General features: G+C 35.6%; 1 protein-coding gene and 1 pseudogene across 16 annotated transcripts in view; one reads left to right on the top strand and one right to left on the bottom strand.

The window, feature by feature from the left end:
* The window catches only part of MAPK10 (mitogen-activated protein kinase 10), a 580,375-nt gene that overhangs the window by 215,586 nt on the left and 339,596 nt on the right, over nucleotides 1–25,193 (bottom strand). Inside the window, exon 1 of one of the 16 annotated variants that reach the window (XR_006201843.1) lies at nucleotides 12,927–12,983. The exons of the other annotated variants lie outside the window; for them this stretch is intronic. The gene's annotated coding sequence lies outside the window, so the exon portion shown is untranslated. Of the gene's footprint in view, nucleotides 1–12,926; nucleotides 12,984–25,193 lie in introns of those variants that run through there. 16 annotated transcript variants of the gene reach the window in all.
* Nucleotides 12,319–12,802, top strand: LOC122218075 (annotated as a pseudogene).

The raw sequence follows: 25,193 nt of genomic DNA, 5'->3' as shown, positions 1-25,193 counted from the left end.
AACAAACAACATGGTACTCTGAGGAACACCAAAATTCTGAAATTGAAATTAAGCTTATAACTTAACAAAATTATAATTAGCTATTTTTAATATCAAAGAGGCAAAAAGTACTTGTCAAAGAACCCAATTACAAGCATTTATTCAGTAGCTAGTATTACATTGTTCAGACATTGTGAGGGTATAGCAATGAGCGAAACAAAAAAAGAATGCTTTACCACATTTAATTTACATTCTATTCATATCAGACCATTTTAAAAATAAATTAAGTGTTGTATAGTGAAAGATTCATGCCATTAGGCAACTTCTAGGAGAATGATGCCAAAGCACAACTTAAAACTGCAAGGCCAGAACTGACCAACCTCAACCCACATAACTGAAAAAGAGGCCACTCTTAGGAGAACTCTTATTAAATCGGCCTACTGGTTGAGCTTTACATTTGATCTTTTAAATAAATATTTACATATTGTGGCCACAGAGAAGTCATAAATTGTAATGACTGTCCAAATAAGAAGTTTATTTGCTCATGCTCATTATTTTTTTCTTTTATATATTTTTTTAATTTTTTTTTTTTTTAGGGAAAGAGTGTGTGCACACACATGCATGCACACAAGTGGGAGAGAGCAGAGGGAGGGGAAGAGAGAGACTCTTAAGCAGGCTCCATGCCTAGCACAGAGCCCAACACAGGGCTCGATCTCACAAACCAGAAGATCACAATCTGAGCCAAAATAAAGAGTAGAATGCTTAACCAACTGAGCCATCCAGGAACCCCACCCCTGCCCATTCTAGTTGACTAACTTCCTACATGAATTCTGTATGACAACACAATAAAATTCAGATGGAATTCATGATGCTGAACTAGACTCATAGAATAGTAATTAAAGCATGCAATGCCAATAATTGACTTAGTAAATCAGTATTATAGTAAACCTTTATATCATATTATATAATTTGAGAATAAGAGAGCAGGAAAGGTTATCTTGGGCATGGTTTTTAACACATATAATAGGATTATTTACATAAAAATAATATACCCAACATTTCCTATCAACAGACATACTTCAAACAGCAAAATAGGCTACTCAGAAATGTACATGCAGATCTTTACTACTCTCATGTTATATAGAGTCTAATTTCATTCTTGATGTTTGACAGCTGACAACTTTCCAGCTCTCCTCTTTTCCCATCACCTCCCCCACTTCTGTCTGGGCAAGTTGTTAAGAAAGCTCAGATGCTCCCTTTTTTGGTGACATCAGGAAGTTCAAACCGGTCAAGTCCTGAGCACTGCACACAGAAACCCTCATCTCAGCCCCACCCCTAATCAGAGTAAAATCCCAACCCAGTCTCCTTTCCCTGTTTTCTCAAACCCATTTTTGACCCTGCTTAGGAACATGTTTGCTCTCCCCCCAGAAAGTCTCATTATATGAGTAATTAGACTTTTCACAGTCTTGGTGCATGTATAGTATCATTATTCTCAAAATCTAAAGCAAATTTTGGGTGGGAGACCCATCTCTCCTCTGCAAGGTGACCATAACAATTGGCAAAGCATGCATGTCTAGATGATAATTGCCATTGCTGGGGGTCTTTCTACTCTTGCTTTGGCTTGCTAATGGACTCTTCTGCCTGCTGAAGAGCATGCACTTTGAGCTGCTGCCTAGCTTGTGCTTTGAGCTATGCTACTTTGTGCTACGTTTGCTGAGTTCTACTGAGCTTCTGTTAGGATTTAACTGACCTAGGTAGGACATTTCACTATTTGGCATCTAGGGACTAGAGTATGGGATTGGGGCCTTCCTTAAAGTGGCCCTGGATCATGTGTCTTGGCCAAGACCTATCTGTGTATCTCAGATTAAAACTTGTGTCTTGATTCCAACATATACCACCACTGATGCTAGGCTCGGGATGTATGTTTCACCCAGGAATTGGCCCTTTCTTCAGAGTGCTTAGGAAAAAGACTGAAATCCTGTGTAACATATAGTCTCATTGGGTGGTCTTTTGTGTGGACCTGCTTAGGAACATGCCCTGCTCTCCCCAGAAAGCCTCACTATGTGAGTAATAAGTCTTTTCATACACGCTTGGTGCAGAATGACATCATGGTCTCAACATCTGAAATAAATTTTGAGTAGGGGTCCATTCTTCCTCTGCAAAGTGAGCATAACACTCCTCCACATTAATGACTTAAATATGCCACAGGTTTTTTTTTTAGGTCTTGTTTTAGCTATAGCTTAGTTGCCTTATATATATCCAAAATTCCATATGTAAGAGAGTTAGATCTCTACCTCGATTCTGATGACCCAAGGGTATGAACAAATGAAAACAGCCCAAAGTTTTCATGTAATAAACATTTATTGATATACAACAGGCCTGAAATTCTGCTACACATTAAGGATATAGTGGGGTTTTCAGTCTAATGGTAAGAACAAAGATTAATCAATATCATTTCAAGAAATGTCAATTTTCAACTGTGACAACTTCCAGAGAAAGAAAGTATATGATTCTATGCTGGCCCATCTATTATAATAGGATCAATCCTGGTCAGTTAAAAATATTAAAGAAGTGATATATGGGCTGAAAGCTGAAGAATGAGTAGAAGTAGATAGATAAAAAAAGAAGTGTAGAGAATGTCAGACAGAAGGACTAACATTGGCAAAAACACAGTGTTGGAGGGAACATAGAGAAATGTGAGTGACTGAAAGTCAGAGCAAGCATTATGGATGAAGGGGTTCAGAATAAGCATCATATTATCAGACTTGTACATGAAAATGATCAGTCTGGGAATGCCTGGGTCACTCAATCGCTTAAGCCTCCGACTTTGGCTCAAGTCATGATATTGTGGTTCTTGAGTTTGAGCCCCATGTCAGGCTATGTGCTGACAGCTCAGAGCCTGGAGCTTGCTTTGGATCCTGTGTCTCCCTCTCTCTCTGACACTCCTCCAACTGCACTCTGTCTCTCTCAAAAAATAAATAAATAAATAAACATTAAAAACATTAAAATGATCAGTCTGGGTAAATATAAAGAATGATTTGAAGAAGACAGAGTAGTTGAAAATCAAAAATCAATAACCCAAAATCAGCCCTATTAATTTAAATCATGAACATATATATTTCTTCCCTTTCTTTATCTCCGAAATGTTTTTAAATTTTTTTTTAACGTTTATTTATTTTTGAGACAGAGAGAGACAGAGCATGAACGGGGGAGGATCAGAGAGAGGGAGACACAGAATCTGAAACAGGCGCCAGGCTCTGAGCTGTCAGCATAGAGCCCGACGCAGGGCTGGAACTCACAGATGGTGAAATCATGACCTGAGCCGAAGTCAGCCGCTTAACCAACTGAGCCACCCAGGCGCCCCTATCTCCGAAATTTAAGAGAACATAGTCACTGCATAGGACTATATATACCTCAGTTTGTGTTTTCTTCCAAGTTTGAGATATAAAGTAAGAGAACCTTACCTTTGAAATAGAAGTTTAATAAAAATTACCAAAAATGAATGAGATTCACCATTTATAGGAATAACATCTTAAATACAATTTCTCTATTGCAATGAAAATCAATCCTCATTTACTTCACAGTAGTCTAAAACTTATAGACACCAGATGTTTGGTTGGCCTAAAGAAACTTTGAAGTTAACGTCTCCCAATTAGTGTATAAATTCAACTACTAAAGCACATTAATACCGTAGGGGGAAAAAAAGTTTTAATACCCAAACAAGAATCTAAATAGTTTAATATATTTGGTTTCTGTGTAGTAAAAAAGTTAATAGCAGGCCTGAGACTGCTATCCTCCAAAAGGCCTGCTTGAAATTACAGCCACTGACTAAAGTCTGGAAACTTGGATTGGAGGGATGCTTCTGCCATTGCCAGAATTGATTGGAATGTCAAAACTGTATGTGCAAGCAATGTGGTTTATGCTGAACACCTGCTCACCTTATGAGACTCTCAAATTTTGGTATGTGCCCGACAAAGGGGACAACATGACTAGCCCCCAATAAATATCTTAGGCCCTGAGTCCCAACTGAGCTTCCCTGGTAGCCATATTGTCACAATTTGTTGCTGGAGAAATTACACATGTTCTGTGATACTCTACTGGGAGAGGACTCTTGGAAGCTTGAGCATGGTTTCCTTCAGATGTCACCCTGTATGTTTTTTTTTTCCTTTTGCTAATTGTACTTTGCATCCTTTCACCTTAAATTTTTTTTAATGTTTATTTTTGAAAGAGACAGAGTGCAAGCAGGGGAGGGGCAGAGACAGACAGACAGACAGACTGACAGAATCTGAAGCAGGCTCCAGGCTCTGAGCTGTCAGCACAGAGCCCAATGAGAGCCTTGAACTCATGAACCATGAGATCATGTCCTGAGCCAAAGTCAGACATTTAACTAACTAACTGAGCCACTCAGGCACCCCGCATCCTTTCACTTTAGTAAATCCTAGCTGTATGTGGAACTATATTCTGAGTCCTGTGAGTTCTCCTATGAATCTCAAAATTTGGCAGTGGTCTTTGGAACCCTGACACAGTTGTCATATTTTATCAGGAAGTAAAAGGAGAGTTAATATATCATTTATTCCTATTTTAAAATTCTTACACTTAATAATTACTAATAAAATATTAACACATAGGAGCGCCTAGGTGGCTCGGTCAGTTAAATGTCTGACTTGATTTCAGCTCAGGTTATGATCTCGCAGTTTATGGGTTCGAGCCCCACATCAGGTTCTGCGCTGACAGCACAGAGACTGCTTGGATCCATTTTCTATCTCTCTGTCTGTCTGTCTCTCTGCCTCTCCCCCTCTCTCTTTGTCCCTCCCCTTCTTGTGCTCTATCTCTCTAAAAAATAAACTTTAAAAATATATATTAACACATATTATTTACCTGGTCACATTTCATAGGAAATATTTCCAGATGACACTGTATTCTTGGTGCCCACTGATACAAGATTTATTGTTAGGTTTCTCTCCTATATATTCTCTGTAAATGTATCCCTGGATATATAACCCAATAAATATATAGTTATAAGTATAGATAGTGATAAGATATCTTAACACATATGCATATGCATTTCAAAAGAGAAAGTGGAAACAGAAGCTTCTATCAATAGATTTCTCTGAGAGTACATCAAGAGAAGCCTTTTAATTATGACAGCATACAGGGTAATGCAAATGGTACATGTATCAAGCTAATTAAATATGGAATTTCATTTTTTAAAAGTTAAAAATCTAGCTCTCAGCATGTGCTCATATACGTGATTCTCATTGAGGTGAGCTTGGCAGGCATGACTTTATAAAAAATGGAATCTAACAGTGTGAGGAATTCACATGATAAATAAGAAACAAGCTTCTGTTTTATCACCTGGGTGTCTAAATATCCAATACTTATTTTCTTTCCACTTTCCACTTTACCAGACTTTTAGTGGACAGTTATGTTTCAAGATCATAGTGCATTTTGGAATTACTGTATGCAAATATAATGAAAGAAATGTAATTAGTTTAAAAAAATAGAAGAAAAACAGCATATTATTAGTGACAGGTTAAAAGATCATTGTTTAATAGTCATAATTACAGTACATTATCCAGAGTTTTAAGATTATTTTGAAATTCTTTTATAGGACACAAGCTAGTATAGTAAAGAACATCAAACCTTAAATATATTTTCCTCTAAGATTTTAAATCAACACTGTGAATTGTGTATTATTTCAATCAGTTTCTGAATGAGCTACCCAACTATGTAAGAATCTAGGAGGAAGCCATCACTAACTTCTCCTCAAGAGTTTCAAAGATAGTTTCAGAAAATATGAAATGACAGATGTGCTTGGAACTTAATTTTCTATTCTATGTTAGGACAATATGCTGAAGAATTCTGTGTTCTCTGTTACAAGTATGACTGAAGACCATTTCCATAGTGAGAATGAATTTCTTAAGAGTCTGATATGGCTGTCCCTAAATATTTACCAATATCATTTCAAATTATTAAGTTTTGCACATGAGAAATATACATTCCCAAAGCATTGTAAATCCAATTTACCTGGCTTCACTTGGAAGCATGTTTTCAATGGCTTTGGTGAATTGTTTTCCTTGATTTTTTTTTAAAAAAAGTTTTATATCTAATAATAATGTATTGTGAATGTCACAGTTTGTCTTCTGAGTAATGAAAACATAAAACCCCTAATGAACCAGAAATGAAAAGGGGGCATTCTCATAGTTACCCCCACATATTTGTTCTCCTGGGAGTGGCAAAAAATGTAAATATATACTTTGAATATTACAATTATTTGAAAAAAGACATATAAATAATACTACTATTCTCAGGTCTCTAGAATATTTTCTCATCTGTCAGCAAAATCAGTTACAAGGTAGAATCCATCCCAAAAGACATTTAGACCAGCCTTGGGGATTATGTACAGCCAAACTAAAATTATTCAGAGATTCTCAAAGAATGGCATTATTATACAGGGAAAACAAACAAACAAAATATAAAATCCCTCAGCATAAATACAGAACCACTTGTGGGAAGAGCACAGTGGGACACTGGCTGCCTAACTTGCATACACTAGGTCTTACCACCCTATGCTCTGATGGAACTGCCCCTCTTAGTCACACTTGCCTCAGTCCCAGTGGATAGACCTCTCCCCCAAAAGACAGCACAAACCCCTGCCCACACCATGTCTCCTGACAGGAGAGTTTTGCAGAGCCTCAGTTTTGATGGAGGTGGTGACAGGTCTTATTTCACAAGCAGACCAGAGCACATCTAATTAAAACCCACCAAATTCAGGCCAGGGACCAGACACTGCTCACGGCAGGCAAGAAGAGTCTCTGCAGACAACTGGCCTAGAGAATAGAGCAGCCAAAACACAATAGTAGGGTGCACGCAGCACACACCAGAGACACTTCCTGAAGTGCCATGCTATGGGCACTACATAACCTCTTCTTCATAAGGCCATTACTTTTAGGAGCAGGAGATATAATTAGCTTTCTAACACAGAGAACAAAGCAGAATCTTAGACAAATGTGAAGATATAGGAATTTAACCCAAATGAAAGAGAAAGATAAGGCCATGGCCAGAGATCTAGGTGAAACAGATATAAGTAACATGCTTGATGGAGAATTTAAAGCAACAATCATAAGGATATTCACCGGACTTGAGAAATGAATAGAAGACATCAGTAAGACACTTACCTCAGAGATAAAAGAGTTAACAAAGAATAAATCCAACCACAAAAGACTCTTAATAACAGAAAACAAACTGAGGGTTGATGGAGGGAGGGAGGTGGGAGATGGGCCAGATGGGTGATGGGTATTAAGGAGGGCACTTGTGATGAGCACTGGGTGTTGTATGTAAGTGATGATCACTGAATTCTACTCCTGAAACCAATAGTGCACTGTATGTTAACTAACTGAAATTTAAATTTAAAAAAGAATGAGAGATGAAAGTACAATAAACAAGATTAGAAACACGTTGATGCAATGAACACAAGGCTGGAAGAATCAGAGGAACAAATTAATGACCTAAAGGATAAAGTAATGGAAAAAAGTGAAGCTCAACCAAAGAAGGAAAGAAGAAATGAAAATAAACTTAAGAAACTCCATCAAACATAATAACATTCATATTATAAGAGTCCCAGAAGAAGAAGTGTCAGACAAAAGAAGGCAGAATATTTATTTGAAAAAATAATAGCTGAAAAACCTCCCTAATCTGAGGAAGGAAAAAGACATCCAGATCCAAGAGGCACTCTCATCAAAATCAACAAAAGCAGGCTCACACCAAGACATATTGTAATTAAATTTGCAAATATAGTGACAAAGAAAAAAAATCTTAAAAGTAAAGTAGCAAGACAAAAGATGTCCTTAACTTATGAGGGAACATGCATAAGGCTAGCTGGAGATTTTTCAACAGAAACTTGGCAAGCCAGAGGGAGTGGCATATATTCAAAATGCTGAATGGAAAAAATCTGCAGCCAAGAATACTCTATCCAGCAAGGCTATCATTTAGAATAGAAGGAGAGATAGAGGTTCCCAGATAAAGGAGATCATGACACTAAACCAGCCCTGCAAGAAACAGTAAAAGGGACTCTGAGTGGTAAGGAGAGACCAAAAGTGGCAATATAAAGGCAATTAACATAAAAACAGTAAAAATTATTATTTCTGTAAAAATAAGTCAAAGAACTCACACCAAAAAAATGATATAAAAAATAATTATATATACCTAAAATGTGGGGAGGAGAGGAGAAAAAAATGGGTTCAAACTTAAATGACAATCAACTTAACATAGATTGCTATATGCAGAAGATAACCATATATCAAAAACCACTAATAAACATGCAAAGAATAAAGAGAAAGAAATCCAAATATATCACTAAAGAAAATCAGCAAAATATGAGAGAAAGACAAGAAAGGAGTAGAGAAAATCTCCAGAAAAAAAAAAAAAAAAAAACAAACACAAACCGGTAATAAAATGGCGATAAATACACATTTATCAATAATTACTTTGAATGTAAATGGACTAAACACTCCAATCAAAAGACATAGAGTACCAGAATGAATTAAAAAAAAACAACCCATCAATATTTGCCAATAAGAGACTCATTTTAGACTTAAAGACACCTGCAGATTGAAAGTGAGGGGATAGAGAAACATTTCCCATGCAAGTGGATGTCAAAATAAAGCTGGAGTCATAATACTTCTATTGAACAAAACAGACTTTAAAACAAAGACTGACAAGAGACAAAGAAGGACACTATAATAACAAAGGGGACAATAAAATAAGAAGACATAACAATTATAAATATTTATGCACCCAACATGAAACACTCAAATATATAAAACACTTAATAACAAATATAAAGGAACTAATGGATAATAACACAACAATAGTAGGGAACTTAACCATCCCACTTATATCAATAGACCATCTAAACAGAAGGTAAACAAGGAAACAATGGCTTTGAATGATAACACTAGACCAGACGGGCTTAACAGATATATTAGGAACATTCCATCTTAAAAAGCAGAGTACACATTCTTTTCAAGTGTACAGCGAACAGTCTCCAAAATAGATCACATATTAGGCCACAAAAGAGGCCTCAACAAATACAAAAAGACTGAAGTCATACCATGCATCTTTTATGATCACAACACTTTGAAACTAGAAGTCAACCACAAGAAAAAATCTGGAAAAAGCACAAATACATGGAGGCTAAACAGCATGCTACTTAACAATGAATGGGTCAACTAAAAAAATCAAAGAAGAAATTTTTTAAAAAAGCACATGGAAACAAAGGAAAAAGAAAATACAACAGTAAAAAATCTTTGGTATGCAAGCAAAAGTGGTCCTATGAGGAAAGTATATAGCAATACAGGCTTACCTCAAGAAGCAAGAAAAATCTCAAATAAACAACCTAAACTTACACTTAAAGGAGCTAGAAAAAGAACAGCAAATGAAGTCTAAAGTCAGCACAAGGAAGGAAAAAATAAAGATTCGAGAAGGAATAAATGATGTAAAACTAAAAACAAAACAAACAAACAAAAAAAAATAAAACAAATCAATGAAACCAGGAACTTGTTCTTTGAAAAAAATCTATAAAATTGATAAACCTCTCACTAGAGGAGAAAGAAAAGAGAAATGACCCAAGTAAATAAAATTACAAATGAGAGAGGAGAAATACCAACCAACACCACAGAAATACAGCAATCATAACAGAATATTATAAAAAACTATATACGTCAATAAATTGGCATTAGAAGAAATGGATAAATTCTTAGGAGCATATAAATTACCAAAACTGAAACAGGAAGAAATAGAAAACTTGTACAGTTCAATAACCAGCAAAGAAACTGAATCAGTAATCAAAGAACAACAAACAAGCAAAAATCCAAGTCCAGAGGGCTTCACAGGCTGATCCTACCAAATAGTTAAATAAGAGTTAATACGTACTCCTCTCAAATTCCAAAAAATAGAAAATGAAGGAAAACTTCCAAATTCATTCTATGAGGATAGCATTACTCTGATACCAAAACCAGATGAAGACACCACTAAAAAAGAGAACTACAGATTAATATCCCTGATGAACATGGATGCAAAATTCTCAATAAAATATTAACAAACTGAATCCAACAATACATTTAAAAAATCATTCACCCAATCAAGTGGGATTTATTCCTGAATTGTAAAGGTGGTTCAATATTTGCAAATCAATCAACCTGATAAATCACATTAATAAAAGACAGGATAAAAATTATATAATCCTTTCAATAGATGCAGAAAAAGCATTTGGCAAAGCACATTGTCCATTCATGATAAATAAGAACCCTCAAAAAAGTAGAGTTAGAGGGAATATACCTCAACCTAACACAGGTCATATATGAAAAACCCACAGCTAATATCATCCTAAATAGGGAAAAACTGAGACCTTTTTCTTTATGGTCAGGAATAAGAGATGTCCACTCTCACCACTTTTATTCAACATGGTACTGAAAGTCCTAGCCACAGCAATCAGACAACAAAAAGAAAAAGGCATTCAATTCAGCAAGGAAGAAGTAAAATTTTCACTATTTGTAGATGACATGATACTATATATAAAAAACCCTAAAGACTCGACCAAAAACTGCTAGAAATGATATGCTAATTCAGTGAAGTTGCAGAATACAAAATCAATGGGCACAAATCTGTTGCATGTCTATACATCAATAATGAAGCAGCAGAATGAGAAACTAATGAATCAACCCATTTACAATTGCACCCAAAAAAATAAGATACCTAGGAATAAACCTAACTGAAGAGGTGAAAGACCTGTACTCTGAAAACTATATAACATGGATGAAAGAAATTAAAGACGACCACAAAGAAATGTAAAGACATTCCATTATGGATTGGAAGAAAAAATATTGTTAAAATGTCTACGCTTCCCATAGCAATCTACAGATTTAACGCAGCCCTCTCAAAAATCCCTACAACAGCATTTTTCACAGAGCTAGAAAAAAACAATCCTAAAATTTGCGTGGAACCACAAAAGACCCCAAAGAGACAAAGCAGTCATGAGAAAGAAAAGCAAATCTGGAGGCATCACTATTCTGGATTTAAGTTATATTACTAAGCTGTCGTGATCAAAACAGTGTCATACTGTCACAAAAATATACACACTGATCAACAGAACAGCATAGAAAATCCAGAAATGAACCCACAATTATATGGTCAATTAATCATTGACAAAGCAGGACAGAGTATCCAGTGGGGCGCGGGGGGGACAGTCTTGTCAAGAAATGGTGTTGAGAAAACTGGTCAGCTACATGCAAACTGAACCACTTTCTTACACCATACACAAAAATAAATTAAAAATAGATTAAAAACCTAAATGTGGGACTGAAACCATAAAAATCCTGGAGAAGAACACAGGTATCTTGACATCAGCCATAGCAACTTTTCCTAGATATATCATGTGATGCAAGGGAAACAAAATCAAAAATAAACTATAGAGACTACATCAAAATAACCCTATGCGCAGCAAAAGAAATAATCAACAAAACTAAAAAGGAATCTACAAAATGGGAAAAGACATTTGCAAATGATATATCCAATAAAGGGTTAGTTTACAAACTATATAAAGAATTTATAAAACCCAACACCCAAATACCAAATAATCCAACTAAAAATGCACAGAAGACATGAGTAGACATTTTTCAAAAGAAGACATACAGACAGCCAACAGACACATGATAAGATGCTCTACATCACTTATCATCAGGAAAATGCAAACCATAACTACAGTGAGATATCACCTCAAACCTGTCAAAATGGGTAATATCAACAACATAAGAAACAACAGGTGGTGATGGGGATGTGGAGAAAGGGGAACCCTCTTGCACTGTTAGTGGGAATGTAAACTGAGAGACAACAGTATGGACATTCCTCACAAAGTTAAAAATAGAACTATCTATCCAGCAACTGCACTACTATTTACCCAAAGAATATAAAAAAACTAATTCAAAGGGATACATGCACCCCATGTTTGGAGCAGCATTATCTACAATAGCCAAATTATGGAAACAACCCAAGTGTCTACTGATTGATGAATGGATAGAGAAGATGTGTGTATATCTATTACACAATGGAATATTACTTAGCCATAAAAAAGAATGAAATTTTGCCATTTGCAATGACATGGATGGAGCCAGAGTATAATGAGTCAGTCAGAGAAAGACAAATACCATATTATTTCACTCATATGTGGAATTTAAGAAACAAAACAGGTAGTGGCCTTATTCTCTGCCTTTCTCTTCTTGTATCTGAGGCTGCTCTGCTCTTATCAGCCCCTGGCCCACAGTCTCTTTGAGACCAAGCACCATGCCTTCAATTAAGTTGTAGAGTTCTGATGGAGAGATATTTGAAGTTGATGTTGAAACTGCCAAGCAGTCTGTGACTATCAAGACCATATTGGAAGATTTGGGAATGATGAAGGGAAGGATGACCCAGTTCCTCTACCAAATGTTAATGCAGCAATATTTTAAAAGGCCATTCAGTGGTGCACCCACCACAAGGATAACCCCCCTCCTCCTGAGGATGACAACAAAGAAAAGTGAAGAGATGATATCCCTGTTTGGGACCAGGAATTCCTAAAAGTTGACCAAGGAATACTTTTTGAACTTATTCTGGCTGTGAACTGCTTACACAGCAAAGGTTTGCTTGACATTACATGCAAGACTGTTGCCAATATGATTAAGAGGAAAACTCCTGAGAAGATTCCCAAGACCTCTAATATCAAAAATGACTTTACTGAAGAATAAGAAGCCCAGGTACACAAGAGAACCAGTGGTGTGAAGAGAAGTGAAACGTTATGCCTGACACTGTACCACTGTAAGGATTGTTCCAAATACTAGTTGCACTGCTCTCTTAAATGTCTGTTAACATTAGACAAACAGTAGACAAATACAGCAGCAAATCAGTTGTTTTACCAGAATGTTGTTCTCCTTGCATGTGGAGTTTGAGTACAGATTCCAAACTTATGGCTGAGTTTCTTCTGGTATGATCAAAAGTTTCTTTTTTCTTTGCTCTGAATAACTGACGTGTAGGTTCTCTATAAGAGAGATGGCATTTTGGGATTTCCATCTCTAAATATTTCTAAATCTTAGAAATCTCTCTAAAGCAATTTCTGCCTAGCTTATTTTTAGTTAACTTTAGTTTAATAACCTTTTAAAATTTGGCATTGTGAATAAAACAAGTTGCAAAAAGTTTTCTGAAAAAGAATTAAAATAAAAACAAAACAAACAGTCATAGGAGGGCAAAAGAGAGAAGCAAACCAAGAAACACACTCTTAACAACAGAGAACAAACTGATGGTTACCAGAGGGGAGATGGGTGGGGGGATGGGTTAAATAGGTGATGGATTAAGGAGGACATTTATTGTGATGAGCACTGGGTGTTATATGTAAGTATTGAATCACTAAATTGTACACCTGAAACTAATATTACACTGTATGTTAACTACCTGGAATCAAAATAAAAATTTAGAAAGAAAATGGAAAGACCATATGGCAGTAATATGGGGGGAGGGGGCATCAAGATGAATCTACATTATGCCAACACCTGAAAAAAGAAATCCTATTAATATTACATAGTCAATGTTTATCAAGCTTTGATTACATAGAGATAACTTTAAAAAACCATAAAAATCGAGGCTCTCCTTTTCTCCAGCATCTATCTCTAAGTATAAAAACTATTCATTTTATAGTAGGATAAATTGTTATGAAGGAAATTATTGACCTTTTTAATGGTCCACTAAAAATGCAGAAAAACAACTAGCTTTTAATTGTGTGCATAATTTAAAAATATAGAATATATAGGAAATCTTATTGCAGCTATTTCAGATTTTATTTTATGAAAAATCACATTCATAAAATACTTTCCAGATTAAAATTAAAATGGCATGTTAATAGAATAATTTTGACTTGTCAGAACTGAAAATCATCATTCATGGTTTGGAAAAAAATATTTCCTAGTTTTGATCTTTAAGTGATTATTAAAAAATTAAATTCATACAGTTTAATTGATTATAAATGTAGTTCCCATTGAGTATTCTGTTTCTTTTTGAGGGTTATTAATTTCATTTTTAAATGGGAGATTAAGCATGTGAATTGTCAGTACATGAATTCATATGATAATTTAAATTGTACCACTTTAAGAAAATAGCACATTACACATAGAGATTTGGCATATTATTTTCCAAAGAAATGTTCAAAGAGAATGCAAGGTCCCTATATATATCCACATAACCTGCTGTTTGCTACTAATTTTTAAAATACACTATTACGCGTCACCTGGGTGGCTCAGTTGGCTAAGCTTCTGACTCTTGGTTTTGGCTCAGGTCATGATCTCACAGTTCGTGAGTTCGAGCCCCACATCAGGCTGTGTGCTGACAATGCAGAGCCTGCTTGGGATTCTCTTTCTCCCCTCTCTCTTTGTCCCTACCCCACTTATGCTCGCTCTCTCTCTCTCTCTCTCTCTCAAAATAAATAAACTTAAAAAAATTGTTTTAAGAAAATAAACTATCGCTACTAATTTAATCTCATAAATATATTTTTGAATATTCTGTTTGCATGTAAATGAGGAACCATGAGGACTACTGAAATTATTGATTATATCACTCACTTGCCTAATACTCAAATATATGAAAATTAATGTTAGCCCTGTTCTAAGAAAATTGTACTTACACAAGTTCATCTTGCTAATTTCCTTACTATAGCACTAATTTATAAGTTATTTCTTTAAAACCACCCTTGATTTATTCACCTTTATCTTTATGCAAATTAAATTTCAGCAAAATATTACTACTTCATTTTAATCCCAAAATATTGAATAACATCTGGTCAACATTTTTATCACTTATTGCTTCATTTTCAATTATAAAGTCTCTGTACTTTTAAATACTTAATCTACTTTCTGTTTTATTAATCACCTTTTTTATCTGCTCAGATAAGAATGGCAATTTAACAGCCCGGGAAAAGTTGTCTAAAAATCTACAACTGGGATAACTAGAAAAGGTACACTGAGGGAATATTAAAATTTTAGTTCCATTTAAAATTTCATCAGAGGGGCGCCTGGGTGGCTCAGTCGGTTGGGCGTCCGACTTCGGCTCAGGTCACGATCTCGCGGTCCGTGAGTTCGAGCCCCGCATCGGGCTCTGTGCTGACAGCTCAGAGCCTGGAGCCTGTTTCAGATTCTATGTCTCCCTCTTCCTATGACCCTCCCCTGTTCATGCTCTCTCTCTCTGTCTCAAAAATAAATAAATGTTAAAAAAAAATTTTTAAAAATAAAATAAAATAAAATAAAATTTCATCAGAAAAATATGAATTGATAAGGTTTAGAATCTTCACCCAAGATGCTAATAAGAAAGTCAAAATGCAAGGAGGTATATTTTTAATAGTCTAATGAATTATCCTGGTTTAAAAATGATTTCTATAGCATGTTTTATGATTATGATATAGATATTTATGATGCATACATTATTATTGCCCCTAAAGAGCTTGTTATCAAATGTGTAGAAGTAAAGTTACCAGACAAAACACAAGCAATATTTGGGACATACTTATACTGAATAGTTATTTGTTCTTTATTTGAAATTCACACTTTACAGGGTATCCTGTATTTGTATTTGCTAAATCTGGGATTTTATGTAGAAGCATAATTATAGGAATACTAATTCATTTTTCCCTCACATTTGAATTGAAGAAACTCTTGATCTTTAAATGTTGCAAAAATATGTGTTCTTAGGACCAGCTACATAATCTGAGGAACTCTATGCCAAATGAAAATGCATAGCCTCTTTTTCAACAATTATTCTTTCAAGATGGCAATAGTAGGGTATTAAATCAAGTGCCCATGAAGCTAGCCCTGTTCTTAGAACCCCAGGCATTAGGATATATATGAACTAAGTGTCCTTACATTACAGAGAAACAAAAATTGGTTCATTTTTAACAGGAACAACAAATGTCCGTAAAGGACAACAAAGCAAATATTTTAGGCTTTGAAGGCCATATAGTTTCTGTCACAATATTAACTCTCCCATAAATAAACTGATGAGCATGGGTTTTGTTTCAATAAAACTTTACTTACAAAAACAGTTGGTGGACCAAAATTGTTGACCCTGTAGTTTGCTGACCCCTGGACTATGCTACAAACATAAGCAAAACTACCAGTTAGATTTGTTTAGATTCTAAATAGATATACCCACTAAGGCAAAAATTCATCTAGGGGATTGCAATCATTTCCCCGGGACATTATTTTTGCAAAGATATGTAACAGAATCTATTTTTTAATGTATGTATCTTTAAATTAAATTCAGTCATCTAGCTCAACTAAACCACTCTCCCAATTTTCTAGGTCCATAAAAATATGTATCAAGAATGACAAAGGAGAAACATAATATATATTTGCTTTCTCCTCCTCTTCTATTTAATTTTTATTTACTTTCCTATGCTTTTTTTGGAATAAAACTTTAGAGTCCAAGGAAAGAACATGAAGAAAAGCATGAAAATGACTGCATGGCCTATATTTACTGGAGTAAAGGCTGCATGCCAGGCCATGCTGATCTGAAGATGAGACTGTTCAGGTCTAGAAGCCTCAAAGACTTTCTTGGTGTTCCAAGAGTTTTCACATAATGCAAGCCCCTTGGTAGTAAATAGGTGAAGCAGTTATTATTTTCCCTTTAAAGATAGGAAACTGAGACCCAAAGAGGATAAATGTCTTCCTAGAGTCAAATATCAGAAATAGAAGAGCGAGACTTATGTTCCAATCTTCTGAGCTTTTGGTATCACAGAAAGTACAGAAAGACTCCTGTTTTTGAGTAACTGATAGACAAATATGGACAAAGAATGAAACATAAAGACCCAATGAACAAAAACATACATTTGAATAATTTGGGTTATTCAGACATCCTTATACATAATCTAAGTACTCAGTGAAGTCAGAATAATTGATGGTTATGTAAGACTTAGTTACAGGAATAATTGGAAGTTATAGGGTGGAGAAAACTAGTTTTAAAACAGCCTAGTGAAAAATATAAATTTTCTGAGGGACTTCCACAAAGATTTGGCTGATTGGGTATGTCCCAGTCATTTTGGTGGTGAGTTTTCAAGCTAATCCTTTCCCTCTGAGTCTGAAAAGAAGTGAAAAGTTACTATCTTGTACAGTGGACTGGCAAGAGTTGTTTCTAATCCATTTGGTTTAAAACCTGTCTGCAACAGGCTCCTTCCAGAGCAAAAACAGATTTTTCTGACCATTTCATTTTGACCTGACTTTCTTAACCCATCCATCTTAATGGCTGGAATAAAAAGAGACGCTTGGAACCCCAGAATATGATATTATGTCTCCCAAAGTGTGTGCCTTCCTTTTAAATTATGCATTCTCACCTAATACCACTTTTAAATATGACTTGGAGTGAAAGGAAAAGAAAAATACAGGATTATTAGCCAAGGTTTTCCCTTTAAAACCAAAAAGAATATGTAAAATGACTGTCCTCTCAACCATAATATGTATCAGAGTGAGGCTGTCAGGTTTGATGCAAAGAAAATGAAACTTTAGAGTCATAGTATCTGGCTCAAATGCAGACTCCATAATGTACTAGCCATGTGACCTTAAACTTGATCTGTGTTTCCATTTCCTTAGGAAAAATAACATCTCTATTGTAGTGATAAGGAGAAGAAATGAATTACATTCCAGGGGCACCGGAGTAGTCAGTTGAGCATCCAACTCCTGATTTCGGCTCAGGTCACGATCCCAGAGTTGTGGGATTGAGCCTCACATTAGGCTCTGCACTGAGGGTGGAGCCTGTTTAAGAATCTCTCTCTCCCTCTGCCCCACCCCCCCACTCACACTCATTCATCTTTCTCTCTCTCTCTTAAAAATAGAAATAAAATTAATGAATGTAAAGATTCTAATATGTCGGTTCAATAAGTAGTTTTATTTGCTCTCATCTTTTGAGTATAAGCAACAATACTCTTACAAAAATATATTTCAAAATTCAGAATAGATTATATTGAAAATTCTGAATTGAATTTAATATATATTATAATGTTACTTATAAAATATGAACAGTTTCTGTTTTAGATCCTTATTAAATATCTGGTTTTCACTTTAATTTCCTTTATTATAGTTAGGTGCTTTTATCTAATCAATGAACATCTAGACTAATTCTTTGATAATAAACACATATAAAAATAAATGGCTGATATTCTGACAAATGTATTAACAAACAAAGAGAATTTGTTTTCTTTTCCACTCAACTAAACAATGAATCAACTTTTCCCATTCACCATTTCCAAATCACCATGATCAGTTTCCCTAATAATATGGATTTTTTATGTAAAGATCCCAGAGTTAACTTTCTAATTCTCAAAGATTATAATAACAGAAATACTATCTACTAAATTCAGGGAAAATTACAATCTTAGACATAAATCTCCTTGTAAGGAAAAATTTCAGCCATCTTATATACTTGATAAAGTAGGCAGAACTTGAATACATTTTCTAAAAGCCATGCAGCAACATATTAGAAGAAGAGAGAAGAGTCAAGGGAAAATAAATAAATAAAATACATAAAATAAAATAAAATAAAATAAAATAAAATAAAATAAAATAAAATAAAATAATAAAATAAATACTACACCAGGTATCCCTTCTCTACCTTGATGCTATAGTCATTTTCCAGATTATTTTCCAGACTGATAAATCATATTATTCTTTTAATTTAAATGGTGGTGCCGTTAACTGAAATTGGGACTTCAGAAGAAGGAGGGGACTAGAGGGTGAAGTTGACAGATATAGTGCCGAGTTTGAGGTGCTTGGAAACCTTAATTGTGGAGATACTTAGTCCATGATCATACATACTGGCCTATTCTACACACAGCCACCAGAGGAAACTTGCTAAAATATTAGAGCATACGTCTTTACTGGGCAAACTCCAAATGGCTCCAATTTCATTCAGAGTGAGATCAAAAGTCCTGAAAGTGGTCTTTTAGGTTACTCAATCTAGCACCATCAACACCTCTAAACTTGCTTTCTACTTGCCTCACTAATTCCATTCCAGCCACACTGGCATGGTAGCTCCTCAGAGACCTCAGGCTCACTCTCACCTCAGGGTCTTTGCTCATGCTCTTCCCTTTGCCTAAAACTCTCTTCTCCCCAGTACCCATGTATCTTCTGCCCTGGCCGGCTTCAGCTCTTAACTCACACATCACATTCCCAGTAAGGTCTTCCCTGGCCACCCTAGTTAAAATTGCTACCATCTGTCAATCCCAGCACTGTGAACCCTCGTTTCCTGCTTTCTTCAGTCCACAACACTGTTCTCTGTAAACTTGAAATGTATTTTGTTTGTTTTTTCGTTTGTTTGTTTGTTTATTACCTGTCCTCTCCTACACCCCCAACCTCCTTCCTGACCCACAGAATATGAATTCCCCAATGGCAGGGAATGTTGACTTTTGATTCACTGCTACATGTGAAACAACATAGTAGCAGCTCAACAAATATATGTTTCATGATTAATGCCACAGTGCAGGAAAGATGCCCAAATAGAAGCAATGGTTTAGAAGACCCATAAGTGGGGTGCCTGGGTGGCTCAGTCAGTTAAGCATTGATTTCAGTTCAGGTCATGATCTCAGGGTCATGAGATCAAGCCCTGATTTGGACCCTGAGCTAAGAGTGGAGCCTGCTTCAGATTCTATCTCTGCCCCTCTCCCACTTGCACACCCTCTCGAAATAAAAAAACATTTTTTGTTTTGTTTTTTTTTTAAAGAGTCACATAGTGAAGGCTGACATTAGCACATCCACTGTGCTATACAGATACACACTTTTCTAGATGTTTTTATAGCTCTTAGGTTACAACTAAAGAAGCATTAAGCTAGGGAGAAAGTCTGTATGAAAAAGAGAAGAAGCAAAATGTTTAGGCACTTTTAAAAAAACAGAGAAACAAAGCCAACCATTTTGTGCTTCTTAATAATTTGTGAAATTATAACACATTCATGTAAAATCATTTTTAATGAAAGATAACACAAAACCAAAGAATGCACTGAACTGTGCCAATCTATGCAATGGGGAGTATATGAAAGGTAAAGTTTCTTGCATTTGAGATGCCTGCAATTTCTAAAATAGATTTTAAAATATATTACTACTCATCAACACTTACTTGGTCTTGATCTTATGCCTCTATTTAATTATGCATCAAATGAAGGGCAGTTTTAGTGTTTCAACTCACAATAGTTCTTAATAGCCTCCTTCAGCATGAATAAGTGAACTGCCAGATGAGAAGCAACTCTAATAAAAACAGGGTCCTGTAGGAATTGTAAAATGGCTTATGATGCTTCCTGTGAATATCAGAGAGGGACTATAAAGTACCACACAAAGTGTGGATATGTGTTTTGTGATTCCTGGAAGACATGTTGGTAAGGCAATAAAATGTGAGCCACCAATTTAAAAGGCAGCTTTAGGAGGGATAATCAAAGAGCTGAGTTTCTTATCAAGTATCCCTGTCTTTTTTTTATTATTATTATTTTGAATTGCTTCACACGATCTCTTTGAGCCTGAGAAACTTTCTTTTTGGAATTATACCATGAAATTTAGTAGATTACTCCCCGATCCTTGAACACTGACAATATTCTCTATGTAACACTTTATAGAACTAATATTCAGGAATTTTAACCAATATGTGATCTAGGTCTAGGGCATTTTCCCTCCTCTTTATAAATATTAACATAGCTTTCTCTAGGATAGCTACTTGACACTCTGAGTCATTACATATATCTAAAAATTCAAGCTAGCATTTGCAACCAATTTCCTGAAAAATATGACTCAAATAAATTATATCCAGTAGCCTGTATTGCTTGTCTCTTTTAGGCCTGTGTATGTGTCATAATACTAATTATAAGAGCTCTATATACAGCTTATATTCAAGTTGCTTTGAAGACACTGATTTGCTGAATCCAACTGTTTACCTGGTTCTATACACTAACACCAGTGCTAATTCTTAGTAAGGAGAACATATCTCTATGTTTAATTATTTAGGTACATGGGTCTAGCACTCACGAAGGATGTTATACAAGCCAGTAAGATAGTTTGTGAGTGAAATTTAAAACCCTTGACTCTAAAACCCAGTCTTGCCATAAACTATATAATCTTTGGCAAGTTCACTTAATTCCTTGTGGTCTAGATTTCTTATTTTCAATAAAAGGGTAAAGTGGATGGTATTTAAGAATATAATTAAACCCTAAAAAATATATTATTCTAAATTATTTTTAGTTATTTTGTCTACAATTGGTTTATATGACCACCGGATTTGCAAAATGTACACTCTTGGAATACACAGGCTAATATTCTTTCTTACTTTCCAGACACGTTTAATAGACAGTGAGTGCATGCTTTCCACTTAAATTTGAGACCCATTCATTTAAATTCATTGAGACCCTTCATTGAGACCCTTCCATTTAAATTTGAGACCCATCATTATATACTGATAGACATTCAAAAATAAGCTGGATAATCCTAAAGGTCAAATTTTTAAAGAAAACAAAAACTTACATAAGGAACATTATTGCTTGCTTATATAGAATTTAGTCTTGGGGCGCCTGGGTGGCTCAGTCAGTTAAGCATCCAACTTTGGTTCAGGTCATGATCTCACGATTCGTGAGTTCAAGCCCTGCACTGGGCTCTGTGCTGATGGTTCAGAGCCTAGAGCCTGCTTGGGATTCTGTGTCTTCCTCTCTCTCTGACCCTGCCCCGCTCACACTATGTCTCTCTTTCTCTCAAAAATAAATAAACATTTAAAAAAATTTTTTTAAAAAGAATTTATTCTCTGCTATAGCCTTTCTAAAACAACATCAGTTGTGGTTAAATAATCAAGAAGTAAGAGCTGACACTTCAGTAGTGCTTGCCTTGTGTTCTTAGTAGTTTATGTCTAATAACTCAAACTTCACAGCATTTATAATGCACTATTAACCACCCCCACTACAAATGAGGAGACTAAGTTAGTTAGGTTGTCTAAATCCACAGAGTGGGTAAACAGAAGAGATGGGATTTGAACACAAGCAGTGAGAATATTTGTGCTCTTAACCATTATATCCTCCTACACTCAGCCTGTTTGGTTGGGGGAAGTTAATTCCCTACAACTTTGAGAGGGCCTCCCTCAAGGGAGGCAATGACAATCATCCCAACCACCTTACCATCATTATATGGCATTCCTTGACAAGCACAAGGACACAGGAGAGTGCACAACCTAAGTTGGACCAATCAGACTAAAAGAAAGAATATTTACTTCATAGTAGAAAGGAAGGCCTACCCCAAAACAAGGATGTATATACTGCCAATCATCACCTGCTAATCATGAAGGAACCCAGTCTGGGGCTCAAAGCCCAAACAAAAGAGGAAAGAAAAGCCAAAAGAATGATGAAGATGGGAAGCTGATGCCCCCCATTCTATTACACTCTCAGCCTGCTCTGTCTCTGTACTTTTTTCTATTTGGATAACAAGTTCCTTTATTCTTTAAACCAGTTTGAATCAGGGGGTCTCTTTCTTATACCTGAAGACATCCTGACAAATACTGGTATAATTAAGCACCTTATTTACAAATTCTAAATTGTTAAAAATCATTGTTCACTGGTGCCTGGGTGGCTCATTCGGTTGAACGTCCTACTTCAGTTCAGGTCATGATCTTGTGGTTATTGAGTTCAAGCCCTGCATCTGGCTCTGTGCTGACAGCTCAGAGCCTGGAGCCTGCTTCAGATTCTGTTTCACCCTCTCTCTCTCTGCCCCTCCCACCCCTCTGTGTCTGTCTCTCTCCCAGAAATAAATTAAAAAAAAAACAATTATTGTTTAATCTAACCTGTATTCTCCTTCTGCCCTGATCCCAAGACCTGTTGTAATTGCAGGATTTACATTTATGTTAATTCCCATTGAATCTTACCACTGAGTCATTTCTTTTCCAGGACATTCATTCATTTGACAATTAATTATTGAGCACTTACTCTGTCTCAGGCATTGTGAGGCTTGGTTTTGTGAGATAAATTAGTCACAGCCTCTACCATCACAAAATTAATGTCTAGGAAGGAAGAAAGACAACAAATTACCATAACATGCAATGATGCTATAATTTATAAACACTGTGTGTGTGTTTGTGTGTGTGCATGCACATGCACACATGTGTGTGATGTAGGTGCTCTGAGGGCATAGACAATGGGATCTCTGTGACGTCTTGGAGGACTTTATGAATACTTTACAAAGGAGGTAACATTTTATTTGGATCTTGAGATATGACTAGGAGTTTTACAGTAGAGAAGGGGCATTCTAGGCAGTGGGGAAAATCATGATCAGTATCATATAACTACAAGAGTGTTGGAAATGTTAGAATGGTGGGTAGCTCCAATGATGATGTGCTTCAAAGAAGTAAGAAAAGTGACAAGCTCTAAGAATTCAGGCCTGGTCAGTCTCAAAAGTGCATCTGGTCTTTTGTTGAAGTACCTTAACACTTTTCCTCACTTCAGCCACCATTATCCTCTGTTGAGTTAATAGAGTTAAATAAAGGCCAAAGTTATGTATCTTTGGCTTTTCTAGTTCTCCTTCTAACACCAGAGGCAAAATCTCATGGGATGCATTTAATCACCATTATGGTGTTTGTGCAACCCTGATATTTGTGAAATCCTGCAATTACTTTCTTAACAATCATAATTTCCAGTTACGATCTCTCAAATCTCTCATTGTTGCTTTACTAATTTTTCTAACCTTCCCTTTCACAGTTAGTTTTGAAGTATTATTGGAAATTTATTGGTTATTTAAATTAAGATGTTAATTTATTAACTTCTTCCTGAAAAGCCAAGTCACAACTTCAAACTAGATACAAACTATATTCTAACCCAGTTAAGAGAATGTAAGAAAACTCAATAAAGTTTTTTTAAGTCTCAATTTGTCATTTAACATTTAAACAATATACCTTTTTGAGCACCTACTATATGCATGTTATAAGGACTGGGAATTTTATGAAAATGCAGCCTAGCACTAAGTGAACAGGAAATGACTAAACGATCAAATCTAAAATGGCCACAGCCTGAAAAAAAATGTTGATGATAACACAGAAGTTTCATAGAGCTCATGACTCCATAAAGGAAGAAACTTTCTCAAATCAGATTCCACTGAGCAATTCTTCCTGCTCATCTAAATTGAGGATTAAGATACAAGATCTCCTAATAATGCAGGGTCAACCAGAAAGCTTTACCCCCATCATGAAAGGTAACAGAGAAGCAGACTGGAAACCCCCAAAGAGCAGTGATGCCATTGTTTCTGGAAACAAAGAGCAGCTGAATTGGCAATCTTATTAAATATTTCAAAGAAGAACAAACCATACATTTCAGCATTGTGATAATGAGAAGACAGAAGTGCTATCTATAAAGATACTATTGGGAATCCATATTCTCAATAAACTCAGAAAGCCTTAAATTACTCTGAAATTGTTTTCAAGAGTAGAAGTTAACAGATGTGAAACAAATCTGAATTAGCAAGTCAAAATAACATAGGATAAGAAATCCAAATAGGTCCAAGAAAATTCTCTTCCTATTTCAACCTCCAGCTTCTATCAACACCCTAATGAAGAGAAAATGATGTTTAAAACCAGAATTTTATGTTATATGTGTATATATATGTATCTGAAAGCGTGCAATATATATATAACGTTTTCAGATACATGTAACAAAACAGTAAATAGAAGTTTATTTTTTTCACTTCAAAAAACACCTAGAGGTGGGCAGATTTTGGTATTGCTTTAGTGGCTTGATTATTTAAGGCCAGTGTCTCTGTGATTCCCCTGTGCAGGGTACTTCAGCATCACAAAATGGTTGCTGTAACTCCAGATATCACATCCTCATTAGTTGCTAAAAGAAGTAGGAATGGACTAGTGTCCACCAAATTGGCCCCTGTTTACTTAATGAAATTTTCTCATACACTGTGTCGGCAGACTTCCACTTAGGTAGAACCATGTCACATGACCACCCTTCCAGCAAAAGAGGCTAGAAAGAGAATTTTTAAGAAACTTTTCCAGGCTCCATTGTGAGTGGAGTAAGAAAGCAGAGAGAAGAAGGGTTGGAAAAGACTTGGGGAGTCCATCAGGACTGGGGCTGCCTGCATATGCAGGTTGCAGACTAGGACATAGTTTTTTGGTCCATATAGTGGGTTTGACCATTGCTAACAAAT

This window comes from Panthera leo, chromosome B1 (genome assembly GCF_018350215.1).
Source record: "Panthera leo isolate Ple1 chromosome B1, P.leo_Ple1_pat1.1, whole genome shotgun sequence".
Classification (NCBI taxonomy): domain Eukaryota; kingdom Metazoa; phylum Chordata; class Mammalia; order Carnivora; family Felidae; genus Panthera; species Panthera leo.
The sequence above is the reverse complement of the archived record's forward strand: the minus strand, read 5'-3'. Positions and strand labels throughout refer to the sequence as shown.